The following is a 10119-nucleotide window of genomic DNA, read 5'->3' as shown; positions in this document are numbered from 1 at the left end:
TGTCCGCCTCCACACACCTTCTCCCGCGGCCAAGCTCGACGTCAGGCCCGTCGCCAAGCTCCGCGCCCTCCCCTGACGCGCGCGAGCTCGCGTGGGCCGTTCCCTGTCGTCGCCGCCCGGCCGCGGCCCAGTGCACGCGCCGCCTCAAGGCTCACCATGGTTGCGGCAAGGCCCGCCTCGGAGGCTCCGAGGTCGTCCACGATGCTGTCCAGATCGAGGAGGTAGACGTCCATGTTGGCCGGATATTTATGGGGAGACGGCGGGTACGATGTCGAGTAGCCGAACTTGCAATCGATCTGTGGTTTCGGTGTAGAGTCAAGAATATCAATTAAGATGAAGCCAACACAACTTCTACCTTTTTTCTATTATATATTTGAAACACACGAGCACTGAGAAACGAGTGCATAAAAAAATTAATGAAGGAACAATACGTGGAATCATTTTTTATTTTCTCGGTTTGTGTTTTTTTACATCCGACCATCCTTCTGCTTATATTGTTTTCTAACAGGCCAACCACAATGGCATACGTCACTAAGGAAAGGGTATATGGTCATCGATCCTATTCATCTATCATACTTAATTAAACATAGTCCTCTTAATAAACACCATAATACTGGTTAGTGTATGTGTACCTTTGGTGGAGCACGTGCGAACGGAGTCCAGACCAAATTGGCAGGCGAGATTAGATGATTTGGACGGTTCGAGCTAAATCGGCGAGCGAGACAAGTCGCAATGTCGAGCACAGGCGGCACACACGGGCAGGACGGCGAGGTTGCATGCCAATTGAGTTAGGAATCCTGGCCTTTTAGCACGGGCGGGACCGCGAGATTGGATGCCAATTGAGCTGGGTTTCGATTCGATTTCCATCTTGAAGAAGCTTGAGTCCTTTTCATATACGTGCACCCATGGGCTGCATCAGAGTCTGTATCGGAATCGAGAACAGCGGGTTGTGCCGGATCGTGGGAGATAGAGGGTTCCTTTAATCCATGGCTGCGAGCAGAGCCCACAATCCCATACGTTCAATTAGCACACTGCACATACCACGTACAGAGGTTACTTAGGCAACCATATCTTGTTCAAACAAATCAGTGCGGTGCGACTGTTTGTTGATTACATGCACATTGATTCCACGGTCGAAGCAACCAAACCTCGTTTCTCAATGCACCACACTCGGACGCACATGTAGTTGTGGCCGTTTACGCCCAGCATAGTCCATCGCCGCGCCCCCAAGCGGCAGTCCGCCTTGCCGCGCGCTCTTTCCTCCGCTCATCGCACGCATATATGCTTGTTGGCATGATGATGCCGAGCTCGCCGGACTGGTCGGATGCTTTCCACGGCACACAGCTCGCCGCCCTGATTCCTTTTTGGCTTTGGGCTCATAGTGCCGCGCTTTCCTTTCTTGTGGAGCTGGTTATACCCGACGAGTCCTCCCGGGTGTGCACCGCCCGGAGGCCGTAGCCGGCGCCCTTCGTCTCTTCGTTCCAGCCGGTCGCGCTCCAACTTCGGTCGCCAACCTCACTTCTTCTTTTCGTTCCAGCTTGGTTGCGCCCAACGTCGCTCGTCCACCTCGGCCTCCGCGGCATCCTCTACGCCGACCTGCTCCACCTCTGTCTCGTGTCCGCCTCCACACACCTTCTCCCGCGGCCAAGCTCGACGTCAGGCCCGTCGCCAAGCTCCGCGCCCTCCCCTGACGCGCGCGAGCTCGCGTGGGCCGTTCCCTGCCGTCGCCTGGCCGCGGCCCCAGGTACGCGCCGCCTCAAGGCTCACCATGGTTGCGGCAAGGCCCGCCTCGGAGGCTCCGAGGTCGTCCACGATGCTGTCCAGATCGAGGAGGTAGACGTCCATGTTGGCCGGATATTTATGGGGAGACGGCGGGTACGATGTCGAGTAGCCGAACTTGCAATCGATCTGTGGTTTCGGTGTAGAGTCAAGAATATCGATTAAGATGAAGCCAACACAACTTCTACCTTTTTTCTATTATATATTTGAAACACACGAGCACTGAGAAACGAGTGCATAAAAAAATTAATGAAGGAACAATACGTGGAATCATTTTTTATTTTCTCGGTTTGTGTTTTTTTACATCCGACCATCCTTCTGCTTATATTGTTTTCTAACAGGCCAACCACAATGGCATACGTCACTAAGGAAAGGGTATATGGTCATCGATCCTATTCATCTATCATACTTAATTAAACATAGTCCTCTTAATAAACACCATAATACTGGTTAGTGTATGTGTACCTTTGGTGGAGCACGTGCGAACGGAGTCCAGACCAAATTGGCAGGCGAGATTAGATGATTTGGACGGTTCGAGCTAAATCGGCGAGCGAGACAAGTCGCAATGTCGAGCACAGGCGGCACACACGGGCAGGACGGCGAGGTTGCATGCCAATTGAGTTAGGAATCCTGGCCTTTTAGCATGGGCGGGACCGCGAGATTGGATGCCAATTGAGCTGGGTTTCGATTCGATTTCCATCTTGAAGAAGCTTGAGTCCTTTTCATATACGTGCACCCATGGGCTGCATCAGAGTCTGTATCGGAATCGAGAACAGCGGGTTGTGCCGGATCGTGGGAGATAGAGGGTTCCTTTAATCCATGGCTGCGAGCAGAGCCCACAATCCCATACGTTCAATTAGCACACTGCACATACCACGTACAGAGGTTACTTAGGCAACCATATCTTGTTCAAACAAATCAGTGCGGTGCGACTGTTTGTTGATTACATGCACATTGATTCCACGGTCGAAGCAACCAAACCTCGTTTCTCAATGCACCACACTCGGACGCACATGTAGTTGTGGCCGTTTACGCCCAGCATAGTCCATCGCCGCGCCCCCAAGCGGCAGTCCGCCTTGCCGCGCGCTCTTTCCTCCGCTCATCGCACGCATATATGCTTGTTGGCATGATGATGCCGAGCTCGCCGGACTGGTCGGATGCTTTCCACGGCACACAGCTCGCCGCCACGATTCCTTTGGCTTTGGGCTCATAGTGCCGCGCTTTCCTTTCTTGTGGAGCTGGTTATACCCGACGAGTCCTCCCGGGTGTGCACCGCCCGGAGGCCAGAGCTGGCGCCCTTCGTCTCTTCGTTCCAGCCGGTCGCGTCCAACTTCGGTCGCCAACCTCACTTCTTCTTTTCGTTCCAGTTGGTTGCGCCCAACGTCGCTCGTCCACCTCGGCCTCCGCGGCATCCTCTACGCCGACCTGCTCCACCTCTCGTCTCGTGTCCGCCTCCACACACCTTCTCCCGCGGCCAAGCTCGACGTCAGGCCCGTCGCCAAGCTCCGCGCCCTCCCCTGACGCGCGCGAGCTCGCGTGGGCCGTTCCCTGCCGTCGCCTGGCCGCGGCCCCAGGTACGCGCCGCCTCAAGGCTCACCATGGTTGCGGCAAGGCCCGCCTCGGAGGCTCCGAGGTCGTCCACGATGCTGTCCAGATCGAGGAGGTAGACGTCCATGTTGGCCAGATATTTATGGGGAGACGGCGGGTACGATGTCGAGTAGCCGAACTTGCAATCGATCTGTGGTTTCGGTGTAGAGTCAAGAATATCAATTAAGATGAAGCCAACACAACTTCTACCTTTTTTCTATTATATATTTGAAACACACGAGCACTGAGAAACGAGTGCATAAAAAAATTAATGAAGGAACAATACGTGGAATCATTTTTTATTTTCTCGGTTTGTGTTTTTTTACATCCGACCAGCCTTCTGCTTATATTGTTTTCTAACAGGCCAACCACAATGGCATACGTCACTAAGGAAAGGGTATATGGTCATCGATCCTATTCATCTATCATACTTAATTAAACATAGTCCTCTTAATAAACACCATAATACTGGTTAGTGTATGTGTACCTTTGGTGGAGCACGTGCGAACGGAGTCCAGACCAAATTGGCAGGCGAGATTAGATGATTTGGACGGTTCGAGCTAAATCGGCGAGCGAGACAAGTCGCAATGTCGAGCACAGGCGGCACACACGGGCAGGACGGCGAGGTTGCATGCCAATTGAGTTAGGAATCCTGGCCTTTTAGCACGGGCGGGACCGCGAGATTGGATGCCAATTGAGCTGGGTTTCGATTCGATTTCCATCTTGAAGAAGCTTGAGTCCTTTTCATATACGTGCACCCATGGGCTGCATCAGAGTCTGTATCGGAATCGAGAACAGCGGGTTGTGCCGGATCGTGGGAGATAGAGGGTTCCTTTAATCCATGGCTGCGAGCAGAGCCCACAATCCCATACGTTCAATTAGCACACTGCACATACCACGTACAGAGGTTACTTAGGCAACCATATCTTGTTCAAACAAATCAGTGCGGTGCGACTGTTTGTTGATTACATGCACATTGATTCCACGGTCGAAGCAACCAAACCTCGTTTCTCAATGCACCACACTCGGACGCACATGTAGTTGTGGCCGTTTACGCCCAGCATAGTCCATCGCCGCGCCCCCAAGCGGCAGTCCGCCTTGCCGCGCGCTCTTTCCTCCGCTCATCGCACGCATATATGCTTGTTGGCATGATGATGCCGAGCTCGCCGGACTGGTCGGATGCTTTCCACGGCACACAGCTCGCCGCCCTGATTCCTTTTTGGCTTTGGGCTCATAGTGCCGCGCTTTCCTTTCTTGTGGAGCTGGTTATACCCGACGAGTCCTCCCGGGTGTGCACCGCCCGGAGGCCAGAGCTGGCGCCCTTCGTCTCTTCGTTCCAGCCGGTCGCGTCCAACTTCGGTCGCCAACCTCACTTCTTCTTTTCGTTCCAGTTGGTTGCGCCCAACGTCGCTCGTCCACCTCGGCCTCCGCGGCATCCTCTACGCCGACCTGCTCCACCTCTGTCTCGTGTCCGCCTCCACACACCTTCTCCCGCGGCCAAGCTCGACGTCAGGCCCGTCGCCAAGCTCCGCGCCCTCCCCTGACGCGCGCGAGCTCGCGTGGGCCGTTCCCTGCCGTCGCCTGGCCGCGGCCCCAGGTACGCGCCGCCTCAAGGCTCACCATGGTTGCGGCAAGGCCCGCCTCGGAGGCTCCGAGGTCGTCCACGATGCTGCCCAGATCGAGGAGGTAGACGTCCATGTTGGCCGGATATTTATGGGGAGACGGCGGGTACGATGTCGAGTAGCCGAACTTGCAATCGATCTGTGGTTTCGGTGTAGAGTCAAGTTCTTTTTTATTTCCTTCAATGAGCAAAGCTAAACGGTGGATTCTTGCCGAAACTATCGTGGATATTTCCTGTTGGATACGGGTAACGCCATCAGAGCTCGTCACGTGCACGCGATACAAACCAAAGTCGAGATAGATTTGCTATGCGAACCACGAAGCCGTATAGACGGTTGGACGAAGGCATAATCTGTTGGACGAAAACGGACTAAACCAAGGAAACGTTAGCTCCTTTATTATTAGGTAAAGATTAAGTTGCTTGTTGTGCGATAACCATGTTCCTGGGGACGCCATCAACTACTCTTTGTTGAATATCATGTGAGTTGCTATGCATGTTCGTCTTGTCTGAAGTAAGGGCGGTTTTCACAATCAAATGGTTTGAGTATGCATACTGTTAGAGAAGAACATTGGGCCGCTAACTAAAGCCATGATTCATGGTGGAAGTTTCAGTTTGGACATAAAACCTCAATCTCTTATGAGAATATTAACTGTTGTTGAATGCTTAAGCATTAAAAGAGGAGTCCATTATCTGTTGTCTATGTTGTCCCGGTATGGGTGTCTAAGTTGAGAATGATCAAAAGCGAGAAATCCAATACGAACCTTCTCCTTAGACCCTTGTACAGGCGGCATAGAGGTACCCCTTTATGACACTTGGTTGAAACATATGTTATGCAATGATAATCCATGTTAATCCAAGCTAATTAGGACAAGGTGTGGGCACTGTTAGTATACTATGCATGAGGCTTGCAACTTGTAAGATATATATTACATGATACATATGCTTTATTACTACCGTTGACAAAATTGTTTCATGTTTTCAAAATAAAAGCTCTAGCACAAATATAGCAATCGATGCTTTCCTCTTTGAAGGACCTTTCTTTTACTTTTATGTTGAGTCAGTTCACCTATTTCACTCCACCTCAAGAAGCAAACACTTGTGTGAACTGTGCATTGATTCCTACATACTTGCATATTGCATTTGTTATATTACTTTACATTGACAATATCCATGAGATATACATGTTATAAGTTGAAAGCAACCGCTGAAACTTAATCTTCCTTTATGTTGCTTCAATACCTTTTACTTTGAATTATTGCTTTATGAGTTAACTCCTATGCAAGACTTATTGATGCTTGTCTTGAAAGTACTATTCATGAAAAGTCTTTGCTTTATGATTCAGTTGTTTACTCATGTCATTACCATTGTTTTGATCGCTGCATTCATTACATATGCTTACAATAGTATGATCAAGGTTATGATGGCATGTCACTCCAGAAATTATCTTTGTTATCGTTTACCTGCTCGGGACGAGCAGGAACTAAGCTTGGGGATGCTGATACGTCTCCGACGTATCGATAATTTCTTATGTTCCATGCCACATTATTGATGATATCTACATGTTTTATGCATACTTTATGTCATATTTATGCGTTTTCCGGAACTAACCTATTGATGAGATGCCGAAGTGCCAGTTCCTGTTTTCTGCTGTTTTTGGTTTCAGAAATCCTAGTAAGGAAATATTCTCGGAATTGGACGAAATCAACGCCCAGGGTCCTATTTTCACACGAAGCTTCCAGAAGACCGAAGGAGATACGAAGTGGGGCCACGAGGTGGCGCCACACTAAGGCGGCGCGGCCAGGCTAGGGCCCGCGCCGCCCTGTTGTGTGGGTCCCTCGTGACTCCACCGACCTTGCCCTTCCGCCTACTTAAAGCCTCCGTCGCGAAAACCCTACCACGTTCGACGAAACCAGAGAAAACCTTCCAGAGCCGCCGCCATCGCGAACCCAAGATCTGGGGGACAGGAGTCTCTGTTCCGGCACGCCGCCGGGACGGGGAAGTGCCCCCGGAAGGCTTCTCCATCGACACCACCGCCATCTTCATCAACGCTGCTGTCTCCCATGAGGAGGGAGTAGTTCTCCATCGAGGCTCGGGGCTGTACCGGTAGCTATGTGGTTCATCTCTCTCCTATGTGCTTCAATACAATAATCTCATGAGCTGCCTTACATGATTGAGATTCATATGACGATGCTTGTAATCTAGATATCATTATGCTAGTCAAGTGGGTTTTACTTATGTGATCTCCGGAGACTCCTTGTCCCACGTGTGTAAAGGTGACAGTGTGTGCACCGTGTGGGTCTTTTAGGCTATATTTCACAGAATACTTATTCACTGTTATGAATGGCATAGTGAAGTGCTTATTTATATCTCTTTATGATTGCAATGTGTTTTGTATCACAATATATCTGTGTGCTACTCTAGTGATGTTATTAAAGTAGTTTATTCCTCCTGCACGGTGTAATGGTGACAGTGTGTGCATCGTGTAGTACTTGGCGTAGGCTATGATTGTGATCTCTTGTAGATTATGAAGTTAACTATTGCTATGATAGTATTGATGTGATCTATTCCTCCTTTCGTAGTGTGAAGGTGACAGTGTGCATGCTATGTTAGTACTTGGTTTGGTTATGTTGATCTGTCATGCACTCTAAGGTTATTTAAATATGAACATTGAATATTGTGGAGCTTGTTAACTCCGGCATTGAGGGTTCGTGTAATCCTACACAGTTAGTGGTGTTTATCATCCAACAAGAGGGTGTAGAGTCTAGTATCTATCTATTTATTCTATTATGTGATCAATGTTGAGAGTGTCCACTAGTGAAAGTATGATCCCTAGGCCTTGTTCCTAAATACTGCTATCGCTGCTTGTTTACTGTTTTACTGCATCTTTACTTCCTGCAATATTACTACCATCAACTGCACACCAGCAAGCACTTTTCTGTCGCCGTTACTACTGCTCATATTCATTCATACCACTTGTATTTCACTATCTCTTCGCCGAACTAGTGCACCTATTAGGTGTGTTGGGGACACAAGAGACTTCTTGCTTTGTGGTTGCAGGGTTGCATGAGAGGGATATCTTTGACCTCTTCCTCCCTGAGTTAAATAAACCTTGGGTGATCCACTTAAGGGAAACTTGCTGCTGTTCTACAAACCTCTGCTCTTGGAGGCCCAACACTGTCTACAAGAATAGAAGCACCCGTAGACATCAGGGGATTCAAGAGATCGCCTCCCGCACCCTGCCGGAGAGGGGAATCATCTCCCGGAGGACTCTTCATCGCCATGATCGCCTCCGGATTGATGTGTGAGTAGTTCATCCTTGGACTATGGGTCCATAGCAGTAGCTAGATGGTTGTCTTCTCCTCATTGTGCTATCATGTTAGATCTTGTGAGCTGGCTATCATGATCAAGATCGTCTATTTGTAATGCTACATGTTGTGTTTGTTGGGATCCGATGAATATTGAATACTATGTCAAGTTGATTATCAATCTATCATATATGTGTTGTTTATGTTCTTGCATGCTCTCCGTTGCTAGTAGAGGCTCTGGCCAAGTTGATACTTGTAACTCCAAGAGGGAGTATTTATGCTCGATAGTGGGTTCATGCCTCCATTGAACCTGGGACAGTGACAGAAAGTTCTAAGGTTGTGGATGTGCTGTTGCCACTAGGGATAAAACATCGATGCTTTTGTCTAAGGATATTTGTGTTGATTACATTACGCACCATACTTAATGCAATTGTCTGTTGTTTGCAACTTAATACTGGAGGGGGTGCGGATGCTAACCCGAAGGTGGACTATTTAGGCATAGATGCATGCTGGATAGCGGTCTATGTACTTTGTCGTAATGCCCTGATTAAATCTCATAGTAATTATCATGATATACGTATGTGCATCTCTATTTGTCAATTGCCCAACTGTAATTTGTTCACCCAACATGCTAGTTATCTTATCGGAGAGACACCACTAGTGAACTGTGGACCCCAGTCCATTCTTTTACATCTGAAATACAATCTACTGCAATACTTGTTCTTTACTGTTCTTCGCAAACAAACATCATCTTCCACACTATACGGTTAATCCTTTGTTTTACAGCAAGCCGGTGAGATTGACAACCTCACTGTTACGTTGGGGCAAAGTACTTTGATTGTGTTGTGCAGGTTTCACGTTGGCGCCGGAATCCCTGGTGTTGCGCCGCACTACACTCCTTCACCAACAACCTTCACGTGCTCCTTGACTCCTACTGGTTCGATAACCTTGGTTTCTTACTGAGGGAAAACTTGCTCTATACGCATCACACCTTCCTCTTGGGGTTCCCAACGGACGTGCGTTAACTGCACGCATCACATATCAACATATTCATTACCACAATAGTTTTTTAGGCTACATTCCCATGAGCTATGTATTGCAAAGAAAAGGAATGAATTTTTAAAGGTAGCACGCAAGCAATTTACTTTGGAATGGCAGAAAAATACCACATAGTAGGTAGTTATGGTGGACACAAATGGCATGGGTTTTGGCTCAAGGTTTTTGGATGCACGAGAAGCATTTCCTCTCAGTACAAGGCTTTGGCTAGCAAGGTTGTTTGAAGCAAACACAAGTATGAACCGGTACAGCAAAACTTACATAAGAACATATTGCAAGCATTATAAGACTCTACACTGTCTTCCTTGTTGTTCAAACACTTTTACCAGAAAATATCTAGAACTTAGAGAGACCAATCATGCAATCCAAATTTCAACAAGCTCTACGGTAGTTCTCCACTAATAGATTTAAACTACATGATGCAAGAGCTTAAACATGATCTACTTGAGAGCTCAAAACAATTGCCAAGTATCAAATTATTCAAGACAATATACCAACTACCACATGAAGCATTTTCTGTTTCCAACCAAATAGCAATAAGTGAAGCGATCAACTTTCGCCATTGAACATTAAAAGTAAAAGCGAAGAACACTAGTGTTCATATGAAAAAGCGGAGCGTGTCTCTCTCCCACACAAGGATGTTTAGGATCCGATTTTATTCAGAGAATGAAAATAACAAAACGAAAATAAAAGCACACAGACGCTCCAAGTAAAGTACATAAGATGTGACGGGATAAAAATATAGTTTCACTGGAGATGACCTGATAAGTT

The sequence above is a fragment of the Lolium perenne genome, chromosome 7, assembly GCF_019359855.2.
Source record: "Lolium perenne isolate Kyuss_39 chromosome 7, Kyuss_2.0, whole genome shotgun sequence".
NCBI classification, from domain to species: Eukaryota; Viridiplantae; Streptophyta; class Magnoliopsida; order Poales; family Poaceae; genus Lolium; species Lolium perenne.
The sequence above is the reverse complement of the archived record's forward strand: the minus strand, read 5'-3'. Positions refer to the sequence as shown.